At 43.1% G+C, this 19,362-nt stretch overlaps 1 protein-coding gene across 1 annotated transcript in view; it reads right to left on the bottom strand.

The window, feature by feature from the left end:
* Nucleotides 1–15,061, bottom strand: part of HPCAL1 (hippocalcin like 1) — an 80,803-nt gene extending 65,742 nt beyond the window's left edge. The window contains exon 1 of the mRNA XM_027641114.1: nucleotides 14,973–15,061. The gene's annotated coding sequence lies outside the window, so the exon portion shown is untranslated. The remainder of the gene's footprint in view (nucleotides 1–14,972) is intronic.
* Between the last annotated feature and the right edge of the window lie 4,301 nt (nucleotides 15,062–19,362).

The following is a 19,362-nucleotide window of genomic DNA, read 5'->3' as shown; positions in this document are numbered from 1 at the left end:
CCGCGGCACCAGTTCGCCCCGGGCTCTGCGCGCAGCCCCAGCGCGGCTGGAGGTGCCCAGTGCCGGGTGCTCGGGGTGGAAGGGGGGGCGGCGGCAGCGGAGATCGCTTGGAGCGGCCGCTGGAAGCGAGCGCAGCCGCCTCCCGGCACCTCCACCCCGCCCTTCCCTCGCAGCAGGGCGGTGGGACAAGACCTCTGCCACCCACAGTGCCCCCATCCTCCGCCGAAAGTCGCGGTACAGGTGCCGTCGGCTGAGTTTGTGGGCGGGTGCCATCCCACTGGCTGGAGACAGGTTCTCACCGTTCGCTCACCGTTCCGTGCAAGACGTGGACTTGCAGAGCCTCTCCGCATACCCCACCACAAAATGGAGGGTATTTAGGGACTGATGTTAATCTGCTTCCTGAGGGAGGTAATTGTAAGCATTGCTCAGAAATACGGCCTGCAGCACAAAGAAGTGAATCTTCCTCTTAGGGTATTCCTCCCCATCCCCCAGCTCCTGCCCAGAACATTTTCAAGTCAAAAATATATGGAGAATTCAATGTAGTTGCCACTGTGCCTTATCGGTAGCTTTCACTCTGCCTCCCCTTGTAGGAGACTCCTGTGAGCACATTCAGTGCTGTCGTGAGATAAGAACTGAATAGAGCTGAAATCAAGGACACACCAGGAAAAAGATACTAAAAGATTTTAGCGACAAAACTTGGGAAGCAAGGGAGTGTGGTGGTAGGGGTGAACAAACAGAAAAACTCCACCACCACCAAAGCAGCAGTTTTTCAAAGCTTATCTCTGCATTAAATCGAACAGATTTTCATATGACAGGGAAAAAAAAACCACACAAAACCCCCCAAACAAACATAAAACAAACAAACCCAAAACAACAAACAAAAAACCAAACCAAAATTAAATAAAAAAAAAAAGAAAAAAACCAAACCACCCAAACCTTGAATACATGTACTCCAAAGCTTGAATACATTGAAACTAGATACACTGATGCAAAGAGAAGAAAATATTACAGAGATTAAAATGTTTCTCAACAATAGCCACTTTCTCCAAGACCTTTCAAAAATAGGTGAACAGTTTTGCCACCTTAAGAAGAAAAAAATAGAAGCATTAGCCCAAGGCAAAGAACAAGCTTGGAAAATAAAGAACCTGAACAGTTAAAACTAGAAGCAACTTGACCAGAAACATATAATGGGAAACTCTATACAACCACCATTGCTGCCAACTTCACCTGCTTGAAGTTGAGTTTTCCTCGCACAGCATGATTACTTGTGAGTAATCCCCTTGATTTCCGGGCAAACCCTTCCCTGTGCAAGCATTTTGCAAACGTAAGCATGGCTGGATGCAAGGATGGGGCTGTGGCTCCTGCCACACCTCTCCTGTTGCTCTGCCAGGATTCAACAATTATTGGGAACACACAACAAGAACCAAATGAAGTGTTGCTATCATTTATACCCAACTTCTTTCGTCAAGAATTGCACCCTTCCAGCTGCAACTGCATACAGGATGGTGCAATCCAGGTAGCCAACCAGAGAAATGCCACCAAGATTTCAGATGATTTAGAGTCCTAATGCTTGATAACGAACCATTCTTGAGTTACAGAAATCCCTTGGGAAATGAGGAAGAAGAGCTTTAGAAAGTTGTCAACTGCTCACAAAAAATGTGAGATGAAAAGAAGCTGCAGATTCATTCCTGCAATGAGTTTGTGAGGACTGCTGCTCCCCTCCCAGAAGGGCAACAGAGCTGGCAAACAATCTGGAAAATATGTCTTATGAGGAGCAGTTGAAGGAGGTGATGTTGTTTAGCCTGGAGAAAAGGAGGCTTGCAGGGGACCTTTTTGCTTTCTACAACTACCTGAAGCTAGGTAGCTAGGTGGGGCTCAGTCTCAGTCTCTTCACACAGGTAACAAGTGGGCAAGAAGAAATGGCTTCAAGTTGTGCTAGGGAAGGTTTAGATTGGATATTAGGAAAAATTTCTTCACAAAAAGCTTTGTCAAGCATTGGAACAGGCTGCTGTGGAAAGTGGTGGAGTCACTGTCCCTGGAGGTATTAAAAGACATGTAAATGTGGCACTTAGGGACATGAATTAGTGGTGGACTTGGCACTGTTAGATTAATTGTTTGATTCAATGATCTTAGAGGTCTTCTCCAACCTAAATGATTCTATGATTCTGTGAAGGCATTTGCAAAACTGGTCCCTCTGGCTTTTTTGAAGTTCTTCTTTTGTTGACGTGTTTGTTAAGTCCGTCTGTAATAATCCCATGCTGACCTAGTGTGGACTTTCACAAACTTAAATCCATAGCTGCTCTGGCATCTCACCTTTTGTTTGATCTTTCTTTGTGCCTTTCATTCTGTTTCCACAGTCAGGAGTGAGAAACAAAGATGGATTAAATTAGATTCATCTGCATCATTCCAACTATGCTGAATTTGAAGATAATGTGTGAAATTCCTCTGGCTGTCTGAGGTTTAATCATCAAGGGATTAGACAGAAACTAAAGCGTTTGAGGTATGTGGCATGCTGCTAGTTTTAAAATTTCTTCCATAATAATGTAAGCTTCATAAGGCTATTGCTAATCTTGAATTATTATCTGTCTTCCTGTGGTTTGCCATGATTAACTTGAGGAAGAGATTAAAGCAATATTTACCTTTTTTGAGAAGCTTATCAACTTGACCTGGGCAGCCCAGCACCAAAAAGCAAAGGAAGATACTGCCGGCAAGGATTAAGGATTCAGCCCAATTTTTTCCCTGTTGGTCTTCTGATGTCTGTCATGATTGTTGAGATGGAAATGCTGGTGGTGTCCTTGATGGCAGCCAATTGCTCCAGATGTGTTCAGACTGGGAGTCTGGCAGAAAGACTGTGTGGGTCAGACAGGTTCCGATCTGCCTCTCCCAGAAGAGCCAGGACTTGCCTCCACTGCAAACAGTGACAGCAAAAGCATGTCTTCTGTCTTTGAGCTGGGGACATGGTCATCCTGGTCACACTGTCATCCTGGAGGTGGAAGGCACACACATCCCCAGGGGAAGCTACTGGTCAGCAGTTTAGCCTGGAAAAGAGCTCTGGCCTGGCTGGGCCATTTGCAGAACAACCTTGAAGGAGGGGTTGGAGGAACAGCCCTGTCACTCCCTCCACCATTGAGCTTCCTCACAATGTACATTTGACAGAAGAAAGCAATTTTTTGAAAGACAATGTAATTATACTTTTTAAATCCTCTTTTAATCTTGCTTTTGGAAATCCTTCAAGTGTCAGGAATCACTTTAGAGAAATTCGAATGAGAACAGTAATGGAGAAATGAGCCAGTGTTATTTACCTGTGATAAAACTGGTTGGCAGGTACTTGGGGAAATAAGAGGGAAAATTGTTTCTGTTTTCTTTGATAAATTTTGTATTCCAGTAATAAACCTCTAGATGCTCATCTATAAAGCCTCCTATTTTTTGCTACCACTTGCTGGGCCTTGAATCTTTGTCTGCATCAGTTTAACCCCTCTTTGTGCTCCTTTGCATTTCCAGGTTGCACTTAACAGGCAAACATAACTTGGGAAATGCCAGCTGCACACATGGCTCTTGCCTGCAGTGTGGGCAAGCAGCATGGCCTGAACAGACAGACCTAGTATGTAATGTAGTACCAAAACAAATGTGCCAAGTAGTTTTGCCAGTCATCTGGATCACAGAGACTGGAAGTGGAAAAGAGCAGGTAGGTTTTTACAATGCATTTTCCTGCCAAAGCAGGATTGTTCCCTGCAGTCTTTTCTAGTGTACTTCCCTGGCCTGTTTTAAATGACCTTGTAGGATGGGGAGAAATGGGAGGGGGGAAATCTGCTAGTTACCTCTGAAGTATCTTTGTCTATTTTGAATAATATAATGTGGAGCAAGGGCAAATGAGTGCTCAGAGAATTTAGCTACAACACAATAATAATGTAATTTTTTGCATGCTTTTTCATCTCCAACCTACATGCTATGCCTGCTACTGTGCCAGTAACATCAGATAGATTAAAAAAAAAGTAACAAAAATTGTGTCAATAATCCATCTTTGCATGATTGCTCTTCTTTTTCTTAGCAGGAGATTGTCTTGGGTGCTTTCTTTCCCTGAGAGGAAAAATAAATGGTAAGAGCTGTGATGATTGGCAGCAAGCCTGAGAACAGCAGATGTGAGCCTGCACAGCTGGACAAATAAAAAATGCACTTTCTACCTACATTTTTATTAAGGTTGCCCCAGGGACACCCCAGTGCCTAGGAGGCCTTAGCATATGAACAGTCAAAGCCATCAGGCATATTTACATATATGAGAACACTTGGTGTTCTTTTCAAAGTCAAAGAGAGCAACAATTAGAGTAACATAAAGGAAAATTGGCTGCGTGGTTTTTCTCTCCTGTAATAGAAAGACCGAGGGTGGAAATATTTAAAAAAATTAGGTTTGACAGAGGTGAAGAATTTATGAATTAAACTGGCGCATTTTCATTTCATTTAATGTTGAGTACCAGTTTATTACATGGAAATTTAAAAAGGACCTCCCAGGCTGCAGTTGCTGTATCAGATGCTAAAGTTAGATGGTTTAGATAAGATTTTTGTATGAAATTTTCTTACACAAAAAAGGAAAAATCTTGCCAAACAGGGAAAATTTAAAAGCCTCATTTCTCTCTATGGTGCTTTACTGCAGTTTTTCACTCTGAGATTTGCCACAGTGTTTGCTGAGATTTATTATCAAACAAATTTTGGTGCCTGGGCATTTTAGCTGTATCTAGTAACAAAAAAAAAATATGGAATTTCCTACACTCCATAGCCTGCACATGCTTATTTCCAGTTGCATTTACCAACAATCCTGTTCTCCCGCAGGGTCTCCACACAAAGATACCCACCTTCAGGGTAGAGCAGCAGGGCCTTGAGTGTCTGCCAGTGATCCTGTGGCATTCCCACCTGGGCTTGGCTTTCCCACTCAGGCTATTTCCTCATGCTGGCAGCCTCAGCAATTTCAAAACAGAAATTTGTCTGAGCAGAAAATAACAGGGAGCTCTTGAAATGGATGAGGTCCCACAGAGTAAAGTAGCCATTGAAAAACTGTCATATCTATGAGATCTAACAGAGTGAACTCTGGTTTTGTGGTCCAACATGGCAAATTTATGCTGAGAGAGCTGGAATAGAGTAAGAAAACTCAAGTGTTTCTATGGAGCAGAAAATATCAATGCTGTTACTTGTTGCTATTCTGAACCACGACAGGAGAATGGAAAAGTCAGAAATTAAGTATGAAAACATACTGGTGTGTCTAAATGAAAATCAATGTTTGAGCTTGGTATTACAAAAGCTTTAAAAGGCAAAACAAAACAAAGTATTTTTGTTCAATCAGGGCAATGAAAAATAATACACTAAACCTGGTATTTCCCCACAGCAACTTTCAGTTTTGCATGAGGAATTAGCTGAGGCATCAGCTAAGGCATCAGCTGAGACTGCTTTTTTTCATATGGCTAAACAAAAGAGGAAAAGAAAGAAACTTGACAATGCTTTCTGGGATATTGGAGCCAACAAGATGCTAATGTAGTGCTCTTCTAGCCTGCATGCTCTGGGATGCCTTCCAGAGCCCTGCAAAAGCCAGAGGATTCCACACACGAGCATCAGGATGCCACTGCCCCAGCACACTGGGGTTAATGGTCCTTGCATCATATTTGCACTTCTCATCCAGGGCTCAAACCTTCCTGCTGGGACATCCATGTCTTCATGCTGCTCCCATCTGCATAAATCCACCCTGAAATACTTAATACTGAAATTCATTTCCATACTTAAAGTGAACTTATAGAAAGATGGGGACAGACTTTTTAGCAGAGCCTGCTGTGATAGGACATGGGGTAATGATTTTAAACTAAAAGAGGGCATATCCAGACTAGATATAAGGAAGAAATGTTTTATAGTGAGGGTGGTGAGACACTGGAACAGGTTTCTCAGAGAGGTGGTGGATACCCCATCCCTGGAAACTTTCAAGATCAGGTTGAATGGGGCTCTGAGCAACCTGATCTAGTTGAAGATGTCCCTGCTCATTGCAGGGGGTTTGACTACATGACTTTTAAAGGTCCCTTCAAATCCAAACCATTCTGTGCTTCTGTGAAAACAGACGGCCTCATAAAGCAGCATTTCTTGTGGGATCAAGGTCTCCCTCTCAGTACCTGAAGGCACAGCCATGTGGATCATTCAGTGCAATTTGGAGAAAGTCAGTTTAATTTTGGCACTGGTGGTGGAGCAGTCTTGTATTGCTCCTGTTAGTAATTAAGAGAAAGCAAATCTCGGGGGAGGACACTGAAAGTATTAATTAACAACACTTTCAATGAGAAAAAAATTAGTAATTTTGAAAATGTTGGTTTATGCCTGAAGAAAATACTTAAATAGGGTAATCACGTTGTTGAGCATTTGACAGATGCACACTAATAAGTAAATGGGGATATTGATTACACATTTAAATAATCACCAGATCATCCATGCTGTTGCAGGAATGTCCCAATTATCCTGCCCCAAGCTTTGATTTCAAGTAGTGAAAACCACACTTAATTCCAAGCATTCAGACAACTACATTTCACTCACTGGCCTGGAAAATCCATGTGTATTTCCCATCAGCTGAAATGGCATGACTTATTCCGTGGGCAGGCTACTTTCTAGCTTTGCTAAGCATCCTGTGCTATCTTTGCTACAGCACTATCAAAACATGCATTATTTTTATAAAATCAAGGGAGAGATGGGCAGCAACTCTGCAACTAAAAAGACTCACAGTTTTCATGGATGTTGGATCACCTTTTATCACAACACAAACCATGAGGCATTTTGCTTCAAGCAGAGGATTTTTCCCTCCAAACAGACAGTAGTCCAATAAAAGAGCCCACTAGCAGGATCCTGGACAACATGTGACACTGTGTTCTCATCAGCATCCCGCGGGTGTTCTGGCGAGGTACCTGGTGCTGGAAGCACCCGCTGGTGTGGCTGCACCCAGCTGTTCTGCCTGACAGCATCCAAAGGCACAGCTTAGTGAAGCCACAGCAGCTCCTCTGAACTCAGATTGCCATGCAAATACCACCAGATTCTTGGTATTGTCATGATACCAAGTATCCTGTTCTATACAAAATGATATCCAGGTGAGTAAGAGAAACCGAGTTATTTACTTCAAGCTGAGGGTATCTGAACACCATTTATTGTACCTGACAGAGACTTTAGAGACATCCCTTCACACTGACAGAGACTGAGAAATAATAAAGGGCACACGATGATTCCCTAAACCAGATGAATTCCTAAAAAACACTAGATTGGGTCGCCTTTTATGTAAGAGTTTTCAGCACTTAATAATTAATGTATAGGTTGGCTTCAACCATGCGAAGAGCATGTTTCTGCCCTTGTACACATGAACTCCCCAGAGTGACACAACTGCTGCTTTGCTTTGGGTTTGTGTCAGGAGCAACCACCCTTTATTGGCATATAGAATTTAATTTTTGGTAACAAAAAGGTAGGTAAACAAGTTACAGTAGCAGGGGTGGAAAGCAAAAGGAGGGACTCTGGAGCATTTGGGATCTTCCAATGTCTTTATCTCCTGGCTCCTTCTCATTATGTTTTTCTTTCATATCAGCAATGCATTTTTCCACTGGAAAAAAGGCTGTTTCTTTTGAGTCATCTCTGCAGGGAGTCTTCTGTAGTGGGGCTCTATCTGCCAGGCAGCAGTGACCACTGGCAGCCACGCCTTCTCCAAGGTAGGTCCTATCTCCTGGTGGTGGCATTGAAATAAAAACACAGACATCCTATTATTAGCCAAACTGTAGACAATTCCAGATGTGGAATTTGGTTTCTAAAATTACAGACTCGCCTAAGCCAGACCTGAACCAGTAAAATTCAGCTGTGTTTCCTCTGACTCATAACTGGTTTTTCAGAGAGGTTTTTAGCAAAAATTTTTCAGCAATTCCTCTGTTGTTGCCTGACTCATACTGAAACACCAAAATCATTATTAAAGCGGAATCATAGCAAAGGGGTGTGAATACATGTTATTTATCAGTTCAAAATGCTTTACAAACCATATTTTGCTATGAAGCGTGCTTTGTCCAATAATTAAATACAATATTATTTACAAAAGCAAAACAAAAATCTGTCATATAGGGCATAGAGGAAGTTAAGCACTTAAGAAACAGCAAATTTTAAATATAAGGTTAATTTATTGTTCAATAAACTTTCATTTACCCTTCTGAGACATGTAATATTTGTGTTCAGCATCCCACCCACTTTCAGTCTGAAGACCCTGTCCATGCCAGCAGGAAGGAGGATGCTCATCATGAAGTATGAGTTGTTCAGATGTCCCAGGATGAGCAGTGGTACAAAGCACATGGCTGTGAGCTTTGATTCCAGATCATGGGAGCAGAAATGTATGCAGGGGTGGGGGCAGAGGTGCCCCCACAGTCCCCCAACAGTGGAACATGATGGGAGAGAGGCTGGCTAGCAGGTCACTGAAGCCTCTGCTCTTGAGGAAAGATTCCAAACCTGTTGTAGTTTCTATTGTGGGTGATCCACTGCAGGAGGGTCATGAAGGCATTAGTCCACCACTCTTCGTGGGTTTCCAGCTAGGAAGCAATAGCCCTTTGCCTGATGAAATACCATGCTTGGGAAGGACCTGGGCCCCAGCTGTAATGGGAGCCCAGCTAACCCACCCTGGGCTTTGCAGCGTCATAAAGCTCAGAGGCCTGTGAAAGTGGACCTCAAAGGTGGGTTTTGTGAAAAAAAAAATCTGCAACAATGATTTCTTTGCTTTTTAAATTAAATCTCAAACTGTTGCTGCAGAAGAAGGGACTGAAAAAAACCCCTGAAGTCTGGGAGCTCATATTTACCTTCTCACCAGCCCTGAAGATACTTAATTTGAATGTTGCTTCGTCTCCTGTCTCCCTCATGTATCATCACTAATTAAAGTACACACTCTGCACTTACCCAAAGGAGGATGTGGGAGGCAGAAGAGGCTCAATCTCATTTTCTGCTGCTGTATTGACTCTGCAGAGCCAAACACAGGGGAACGGGGGTCCTGCTCAGAGCCTGGTGGCTGCAGCACAGACCTTTTCCTCCTCTGTGGTGAAGGAAAATCCCCAGTATGTGAATGGCAGCCTCCATGGGAAAGGGTTCAGAGAAAGAAGGGGCTGTGACTCCCTGAGCAAATGGGCTGAGCATAGTGAGGGCAGGAGTGACACCCCAGTGTGAGTGCTTCTCCCCACACACTTGCTCTGAAGACTGCTCAGGCTCCAGCTGAGGAAGCCAGAGGAGCTGTGCCAGCAGCAGCCTCACAGGTCTGTGTTTTGGTGCCTCCATGCCCTCCACATATGCCTCCAACTCAAGTGAAATTCAAACAAAGCCTTACAGCTTTATTTGAACACATCTTCCCCAGCCTGCATCCCAGAGAAACACCCCTCTCACATGTCCCACAGAGCCCGGCCATTCCCAAATGCACATCCACTTGCTCTCAGCAACAAAATGAGATTGCTGACTTCTCCCCGGCTTCTGATTCCAGGCTAGAAGTCTGTCCTTTTCAGTCTTCCCACTGCACACTTGCTGCACTTCACCCCTACTCCAGCCAAAACGTGGGGGTGGTTTTGGCAGTGCTCAGCTCTGCAGCCACACTGGTCCCTGTGCTCACAGCAGCCCCAGCTGCTCCACAATGTTGCAGGTGGCATCAACCTGTAAAGGGAGACTTTAAAGCCTATGAATGCCAGGGAGGGAATAGAGACACTATTAGTCTCAGAAATTGTCTATGTCTCAAAAGATTCAAGATGGTGTCAGAGGAGGACACGCTGAACTCAGCGTGTTTAACATTTAGACAAAGTCTTTCCCTTGTCCCCCACTAGAACTAGAGTTCTAGTGCACGCTCTGCCCTATATGAGCGAAATGCATCCGTGTCCATAAAAGCTGTGGAAAAGCACTGCCGAGAACTTCCACAGCTCTGAATAATTAATTCACAGAACTATAAAAAGCTACAAGGGAATGAAATTTAGAAAAATCTAGTTTTAGGATAATTATAGGTCAAATCAGGAGAACACTTGGACCCAAGACAGATGCATTAGTAGGACAATCGAGCATAGTGGATCAAATTCAGACTCGACAGAACTGCATAGTCTTCTAAAGAGCTCCTCTCAAGGTGGATTCAGCCCAGGGAGAGAAAGCAGCCTGTGCAGATAATTTGATGAAGTGAGTAGAAATCTAAAATAGCACTTCTTAGTAGAGAAAACAAAAAGGAAAGAAGTAAAATTGTTTCAGGTTAGCATTCATGCCTGTTACGACCCACCCCAGAAAAAGGGAGGGGGGTAACCCAGGTTTTTATCAATAATTCCCTTGGGGTGGATTAGAGCGAAACGGCACTGAATAATCGGTGTCTGAAAACATATATTGATAAGGTTTATTTTAACAATTCTGTATCAACAGGCATGCTAGCATTTTGGGTGCTGTCATATAACAACGTGACATAGAGATAACCTTTGGGGGGGGGAAGAAAATGCATAGGGGAGAGAAAGGCAGGATAAGAGTAAGGGAGAGTAAGGGAAAGAAAAGCTGAGAGTGGACAGATGTGTATAGTCACTGCCCGCGGGGTCCAGTGATGAAACTTAGTAGTTGCAGCTTCCATGTCTGTCAGTTGAAGTGGTGGCCTTGATCTGCTGGGGGTGAAGGAGGAAAACCCCCACACTCCAAGAAGTTATGAGTTATTATATCCATGGTCAGTGTCACTGGTTATGCCTTGAGCCTCCAACCTCTCCTTGGGCCTGCGCAGAGTTTTTTGTGTCTGGCCTGGTTTCCGCCTTTCAAGATTAGCAGAGGGAGGGAGGGGCCCGATTGCTCATCAGAGGTATAATGCAAGTCAAAAGCCTGCAAACTTGGCTCTTTACTGGAGGGAGGGATGGGCCCAACTATCCATCCGAGGTATAATGCAAGTCAAAAGCCTGCAAAAGTCTCCTAGAATGCATAAATCATTAACCACTTCAGTCTCTGACAGTGCTCCAGGTGTAAATAGAGAGTGATATTTTCTGAAATGTTTTGTTATAATGCTAGTTTAACGTGCTTTCCTCTCACTCTGCCTCCACTGCCATGTCTACTGTGTTACCACTGGTTCTATAAAATTCTGGTTTGTTTGCAGACCTTATCACATGCAGGCTTTTTTCAAAGCTCCAGATGTTGGAATTCACGTGTTGGTTGCAGAGAGAGACCTTCATTTTCCTAATCAGTTGTAGTTCTAGTCCATATTTTTCATGGCAGGTTTGAAAACATATACCCTGAGCCCTGAGTCACCAGCAAGCAAACAGAGAAGTTTTATTCCATTTTCCCAAGTTTTAAGCCAGTCGTTACTGTGTCCAGTAAGATATTGAATCCTTGGGACGGCCCATTTAACTTGCCACTCTCAGATAGGGAGGTGTGAGACTTTTATAGTTTACCTATTAACACATGTAGTCAGGCTGTATACTGGGCATGTTTTAATTGAGTACTAGAGGAGCCAATGTTGTTGCTGATTTATGGAAAACATCAGGCAATCCTAGTGCCCTTGGCATCTCAGTGGGCTCCACAACGCTCAGCACAGGACTCCCCCACACAAACTCTGCCTTTACTTGTGTCTTTCTGGTGAAAGAACATACCCATGGAGAGGCAGAAGTTCATTACCTTTTTTTAGTAACAGTAACAGATCACCTGAGAATTCAGTTTTATGCAAGTCACAAGTGGCAGGTTACTCATAGACCAACAGGGAGATTATCACTACTTCAGAGGAGCTGTTTTAATGTCCAATATCCCATTTCAGTGTGACTCTCAGTGGCACGGGACCAGGCACTTCCAGACATTTCTGCTGCCCAAAAGCACATCTGAAATGGCAGAGGGATCTGTCTTGTATCAGCTTATGTTTGCACAAGCTCCCTGTTATGGAATCATTCATTACCAATATGAAGTTACTGGGTACAACCATAGCATGCTATCAAACAAGTGCTCTTTTTATAATAGTGAGCTATGATTTTCTACAGACTTCATTTATTAAGAGCATTGGCATCCTTCAAAGCAAAAGGCTCTCCTATATTCCATTGCCATTCCCTGAACATAAAATGTGTGTGAAAGGAAGTATGTGTTACAAGCAGATATCCTCTCCTTCATTTGCAAGTGCAGGAGCTGTTTGACATGAAAGGAAGCAATTGGAGAGAGGAAGCAATCATTACTGTATCGGTTGAAAATGCATCCAGCCTGCTGGGAGGGTTCTTTGCTGCAAGGGGAACAAAAGGCCATTTCTCCAAGACTCAGTTCTTTAAAGCTCTTAAGTGGGTGACAAATAAAGGATCACATATTTCTCTTGTGTCCAGGAATATTAGGGTCAATTGAAGAGAAGAGCACCTGGTAAGGGTGCAGGTGATGGAGAAATAGAGTGTATGCCTATTAGCCTACAGACAAAGCAAAGCAAGTGGGAGCTGCAGGCTGGACCAGGGCAGGATGATAATTCAAAGCAATGATGACAAGCTGGGGAATAGGCCTGGGAAAAGGATGTGGTTCAGTAGAGACACGTGTGAGGTAGGCAGGAACAATCAGCTGTGCAAACAGACTGGGTTCAGCTGCAGCAGCTCTGCCAAAAACAGAGCTGAGAGGGTGATTGCGGATTGCAGAGTGAACATGAATCTACAGTGTCGTGGTGTTGTGGAGAAGATAGATGTTTTTAGTCTGGATATAGGAGGAACAGAGTCCATACAATGGGAAATTACTCTTCCACACTAACCAGAATAATGTGCTCTGGCTCAAGGAGTGGAGCTTGCAGGGAGCCTAGCTGCCAAGCAGGGGTGGAAAACATCCTGAGAGCAGAGGCTGACTGAATTGGGATTTAGCCTAAATATATACAGCCTGAAGAGAAACATAATCCTCCGTCTATGTAAAATGTTGTCTTAAATGGATGGGGATGTCCACAGTAAACAGGAGCAATGAGCTTAAATTAAAGCAAGTGTAAGTCAGAGTATGCATGGGAGAAAAAAGTCCTGCAGGTAAGGGTAGCAGTTAAGGGGATTGAAATTTCTGTCAAAACAGATCAGACAGGTTAGAGATTATAAAGTGGTAAAACCTGCCTTGAGGCTGGAGAAAAAATTAAATGAGCCGTTGTGAATCTTTCTAGCCCTGGTTTTCTGTGATTTATCAGAGGATTCACAGCTGCAGTTTCCCACGTTTTCAGTGTTTAAAAATGTAGCTCTACTGGCTAACACCACAGAGGAGATCATGGGCGAAAGTGGAAGCCCTCTTGTCTAAGCCCAGTGACACCTCACCAATTTTGGAGCAGAGCACCTGTGAAGTCTCCAGCAAGCTGTGCTCTGGTCTCCTCTGGAGCTGAGAAAGTAATGCTCATAGCTTTCCTCTCTGTTTTTGTGGAGCTAAAACATCAGCAACAAATTACAGATGGGTCAAAATAACAGCAGTGTGTCAGTCCAGCTTCCAGGTTGTTTAACCTTTTTCTCTCCCATCATCCCTTGTCAATCCAATGCCAAGCTGTTGACTTTTCTCAATCCCTTCTGCTTTTGTAGCAGAAATTATTCACAAATTGAAATTCACATGGCCTTTCAGGCACCCAGAAGCTACTATGAAAGTGTTGACTCAGTTCTGGTTTCTTCATTTGCTGTTTTTGAGGGAATCAGTAATGCTGCCCACTGACTAATAGAATGGTGAGTTACAGAGAGGACAAAGCCTGACTCTTCACCAATAGACACCAGAAAAGAACAAGGGACAGTGTTCAGAGATGCAGCAAGGGAATTATGGAAGACATTTCCATTGTGAGGGTAGATAGTCAAGCAGAGGAAAAGTTGCCCAAGGAAGCGGTGGTTTCTCCATCTTGGAGTTTCAAAACTCAATGGAATGAGACCACAGACAATCTCACCTAATTTTGAAGTTGACCATACTGTGATCAGAAGTGAGACTAAGATCCCAGAGGGCTGTCCCATGATGCCCATAGAGGTAAACCAGAAATTTCCTAAGTGACAGCAGAATTTCCCATTCTTCTTCATACCTAGAACACACTTTTCACTTATATTTGTCAGTGATGAAGGTGTGTCTCCACGCTGCCCCAGTCATGCCTAGTGCCACCAACCAGCTGACCCAGGACTTGCTGCTGAGTCTGTTCCACACCACATCTCACCTCTCATCTCTCCTTGGATCATTTCTCCTGCTGGACTCTGTCTGGAGACTGGTTGATAAGGACAAACACCTCATTTGCTCACTTTGTTTCATTATAACAGAATAGGTAAATACACCGATATGGTCTTTAAAATAAAATTAAAAAAAAGAAAAACGAACACCCTTTCTTTCATTGCTGTGCCACAGCAACATCGGAAACAACAATTTGTGCTAACTCTTCTCCCTTTCTCATGGCATTTGTTGGGTTTTTAGGGCCTGAGTAAATCCACTAAATGTCAACCAGAGAAGACACACCGTAGCAGTAATGGCTGTAATCAACGCAATCTCAAAATGCACTTTACAAGTACTGCAAAGCATTCTCGCTATCTGGAGAAGAAAAAAAAAGTGAAAATTATCAAGACTAACGTGTTACTCAGATCACAATGAATATCTTAAAGACCTGAAGGTAACTGCTCTTCCCAAGTCTCACACATATTTTTACACAGGCTTTGCTCACAACTGCACCAAACAGTATTTGTCTTCTCTGTATCTGCTGGATGTCTAGCTGTGATTACAGGTCACCAGGAAGGACAGAAGCCGTTTTGACTTTCAGAGCCAGGGTGATTTGGCAAAACAGGGCTACTGAGAGATGACTGTCTTGTAACCAAGCCAATTTTAGCACAGCTCTGGAAGCTCTATGCTGATGCAACCATGACAGTATACATAAGGAAACTATCCTGTATTCTTGCAACAATTCTCCACTTTTTAGCTAGAAAATAAATTTTCACGAGTGTTCTATTTCAGATATCTAAAGCCAAGACAATGTTTAAAATCAGCACAGAAACTTCTTGGTTAAAATGTTAAAAATCTGAACGTACCTTTACATCCACCATTATAAAGGGATATGCAAGGCTGACAGGGCTTCCATCCCTTCCATAGTGTGACTCTCCTGATAAGAGGGGTACTTAGTTGTAGGTGGTGCTAAAAGAGCCTTTCCGGGTGCTTGCATAGGGAAAGGATAGACGAGACAATCGATCTGCTTGGATTTAAAAAGACAGATTTATGAAGAATAATTGCCTTCTTACTTGGCAAAGAATGTGTATTGCCTCTAAGGGACTCACAGCTGTGTTCTGTTCTCATGGAGTTAACAGGGCTTAGGAAAAACATTTGATCTATTCTTCCCTCCTTAATTCAACATAGCTGAGAATCTCCCAGGATATTTCTATTTGAATTGTAGCTGGCTTTCCATTTCAGCGTGTTGGCAGTGAATATCTGTCACACTAATGGCATTTTCTACATGGAAAATATCATCAACACTTACAGTAGAAAGCAGCATATACATCACCCAAATGGCTGACTGTGTTGTAGGAAAAGCAAGATGGGCTACCTTTATCTTTGACTGTGAATGCAGGTTGCCTTGAGCAACATGAGCTTTGCAGCCAGATTCCCAGATTTTGTACCATTTCTGAGCTGGATTGACAGCTCTGGCATTAAGCTTCATTTAAAGCTAAGCCACAATTAAGTACAAAACAAATAGATCAGGCAGCAGTACCACTCATGTTCATAACAAGCTTTCAAACTTCATCCATCATTTCCTGCAACTCTGTGCAGAGATGTTGGGCTCTTACCTTTTAGAAAGACAAGATTTTTAATTTTTAAAGTTCATATTTGCTCACTGCTTGAACACAGCTGGAAAATCCCTGTATAACCTTCTTCCCAGGGAAGAGGAGGAGGCAAAATCCCCTGCAGGAGCTCCTGAAAAATGACCACAGAATTAAATGAGTAATACAAAAACCATGAGCCTAAAAGAAGAGAGAAAAGTAAATTTCAACTCCAAACTGAGGTGGTTTTTTTTCTTCTTCTTTTTTTTCCTTCTGGAGACACAATGCTGCTTCAATAGGCCTATGTTGATGCTATCAGCACTGAAACCAGCATTTATAGAAATATGATGCAGCCACCAGCAGAACCAGTTTGCAAACCCACTCAAGTGTTACCTATCTGCCCTAACTCAGACTTTGAAGCTCATAACTTATGTTCTTTCACTTATATGAAGAACCTGAGCTGAGTTATAGAATCATATTTTCAAGGTAGATCATTAATACTTGCAGAAAAGTCTGTCCCATGGAAACTGTGTCTTCAGGAAAGTGTTACTTAGACATGAATTCTAAGTTCTTTGGCTATGTTAAGCACTGAAAGTATGTTTCAAAGCTAATTTCTCTTGTGCAGACCTTTGCAAGACAAGAAAAAGCCTGCTGTGCTACACACAATATCTGTTAGGCTCTGCTGGATGTCGAGGGACCAAGACATTGCCCAAGCTCGTGTTAGGACCCAGGTACAAGCCAACTCCTCCATTTACTCTGCGGGAAGGAAACCCTTAGCTTGGTCCCAGCCTGGGGACTGAGGCTGCAGGGAACAGGGCCAAAGACATGTGCCTCATTTTAGTATCAGTCCAAGTGCAGGTGAAGCAGCACTCAATATGAAATTTACGATTATATATTTTTAACATTAGATTGTTATATTACATGTTTCTGCTAAATCCAGTATTTGAGAGTTTTGAAACCTACCCAGTTTTAAAAGTAAGACCCTGACGCATTTCTTTGTGTTGATGTTGTGATCAAAAAGGGCATCTTAGGCCATCTCAGGCCATCTCTGCCAGAAAACCATTGCCCTAGAGCAGCACTTTTCAGTCTTGTTTGACATATCCCTGCATTTCCCTGAGAGGCCACCCAAAGGTCTGCTTCATGACCTGCATATTGAATTTTTCCTGGCACTTACAGGATATACATATGCTAAAGGGATGCAGATCTCAAACAAAGCTTTGGGAAAAATTTCCAAATGAGTAAATTCAATTAATTGAGTTTGCTCTTGCAAAGTCATTAATTTTTTTCTAGCAGCTCTACAAACAAGCATTCAGTGACAATGGGATGGTTCATATTGGATCCCATCAAGGTGGTCAAACTTGGGATGTAATAGGAAGCACAGGGGAAGGTCCCTTCCCCGTACTAACGTCATGACTGCACTCAAGAGATCTCTGGGAGCCAGCAGCCCCCTGCTCAGGGGACCTATTGAGACTGCTGAGTGGTCTCCTGGCCCCTGTGCCCCAACAAGTGTGCACCTGATCTCCCTGCAAGACAAATCATCTTTCACAACAGCCTCCTCAGTTGGATTCAAGAGCACTGATCTCATATTGGAAATGTATTCCTCTTGCAAACATTACCTCCAACAAATATTTTGTGGAAATTCAAGGCTGCTTGTTCAAACCAAGCTTGCATCAGTCATTCACAACTGAAATACTGCTGCTCACATCTCCCTGGGACTGAATGGAAGCTCAAGGCAACACACACACACACACACACACACACAGCCTCCTTCCTTCATAACTTGGCTGCATCCCTCACTTTTCAACAGCCTTTCCCTTCTTCTGCTCCCAGCCAAGGTATCGCACTCAGTCTGTGCTCCAGCTGCAGGACTGTCACTTTGCTGTGATCAATGCCCTTGGCTACCTGCTAAGTTTGTTACCTGCTTGGTCCTTTCATTGCCATCTCTACCTGTACCCTGCTCAAATGCTGTCAACCCTTCGCAGTCCTTTCCTTGAGGAGCTTAGCAGACCCTTAACCCAGATGTCAATAAATGCAAGGGTTCACCATACAGAGGTGATTGAATCACTCCAGGTTTGTCATAGAAACACATAGAGCTCTATTTTCTGCTGTTGATGTTAATACAAAACATATTAAGCTCAGTATCTCCTCTCTCTTGTACTTCTGTCCCTTGAAGTGTCATGCATCCTGCGGTATGATGTGCTCTGCCAATCTGTCCCAGTTTTCTTGATGAAGCTTGGCAAAGCAATTCAATCCTTGGCTGATATTATGTAAGATATTAAAGTGTTCTGAAACATGTCTGCCAGTATTTTGAGAGTATTGTTCAAACATTATCAGTAGAGACTTGTCTGCTTAATGTCACAGCAGTGCTCCTCAGGGGTGGCTTGTCCCACAGAGTGATTGAGGAGGCTTTCCACTGAAATGGAAAAGCACTTTTCTGCTTCCCTCTGATGCACTGGCCCATTGTCTCTTGTGTGTATGGGGCACCTCACTTGCCTCTATGCTCCACTCCAAAACAGTCCCTACCCCAACTAGGCTGCTTCGATCTATTAATCCCTTCAAACTCAGCTAGTGGAGCAGAGAGCAAACCCTTACCTTCTGTGTAGGAAGAGTTTTACATTTTACTTGACATTATTTCTAGCCCATTTGCTGGGAAAGATGCTAAAGAAAGTCCCCCATCCTGAATTTGATCTTAGAAGATCATATGTTCTGTTCATTACAGACCCACCTTCCTCCCCACCATCTTATCTTGTTTCATATCCAGATAACCCTGTCTATCTTTACATCTGTTCCTCACTCACTAGTCTGCAGCATCTTCACCTGTTTTTCACAGCTTTGCCTTATGCATCCATATGCTTAAACTGCAACTGTAGCATTTCTTCATCCTTGGCTCCAATGCCCAATTACAAAGCAAGAGCTCCTGAGACTATGCTGGGCTGGAGCCTTAGGTCTGGAGATGAAATCATCCAAGAACTTACCCTCAGCATCATATGTCTAAAGAGTATGTGAAATAGTGGTTGGGTTTGTTTTTTTTTCAGAGGTTTATGTCTTGGCTAGATTTAGGTGAGAGGGAAAACTGAAAACTGACCCAGTGGCAAATCAAACCCTCCAACTGAGCTTCATTTCCTGCTCCAAACTGAGGCACTGCAGTTCAGGTTAAAGAGCTCCAAGAATCCTGACATAAGGAAATTAAACTGCTTTGTGTCAGACTTTTTCCAAATTTGCCAGATCAGATTTGCTGAAGCTTTCAAAGACACCAGCCCTGGGAAAGTCAGTATAATATGTAATCCACTTGTATCCAATCTTGCTTGACAAGTCAGAATCAACTGAGAACAGGACTTGAGAATGGAAATTGTTTAGTAATTATAAGTCTACAATGCTGTGCAACTTTAAATGTTCTGCTCCTCCAAGAGTCTGGAAACACAGAGAAAAGGTAACAAAATCCAAGTTACCACTAATAATCTTCATCTTTAATAGCATAAAAAAATTAGATACAAAACAAGGTTTATCTCATTAAGTGCCAGGAAAAAGTCAAGTTTTGTTGCCAGCAGTCATTTAAGCCCCTCCTAAACACCCAGTTTAAGCTTCTGAAAGACAAAAAATACAAGATTGAATTAGAAGCTGATGGAAGACCTTTCATGGTCATGTATTATAGCTCCAAAATCCTATG

The sequence above is a fragment of the Corapipo altera genome, unplaced genomic scaffold (assembly GCF_003945725.1).
Source record: "Corapipo altera isolate COAL_440 unplaced genomic scaffold, ASM394572v1 46, whole genome shotgun sequence".
Taxonomy (NCBI): Eukaryota; Metazoa; Chordata; class Aves; order Passeriformes; family Pipridae; genus Corapipo; species Corapipo altera.
The sequence above is the reverse complement of the archived record's forward strand: the minus strand, read 5'-3'. Positions and strand labels throughout refer to the sequence as shown.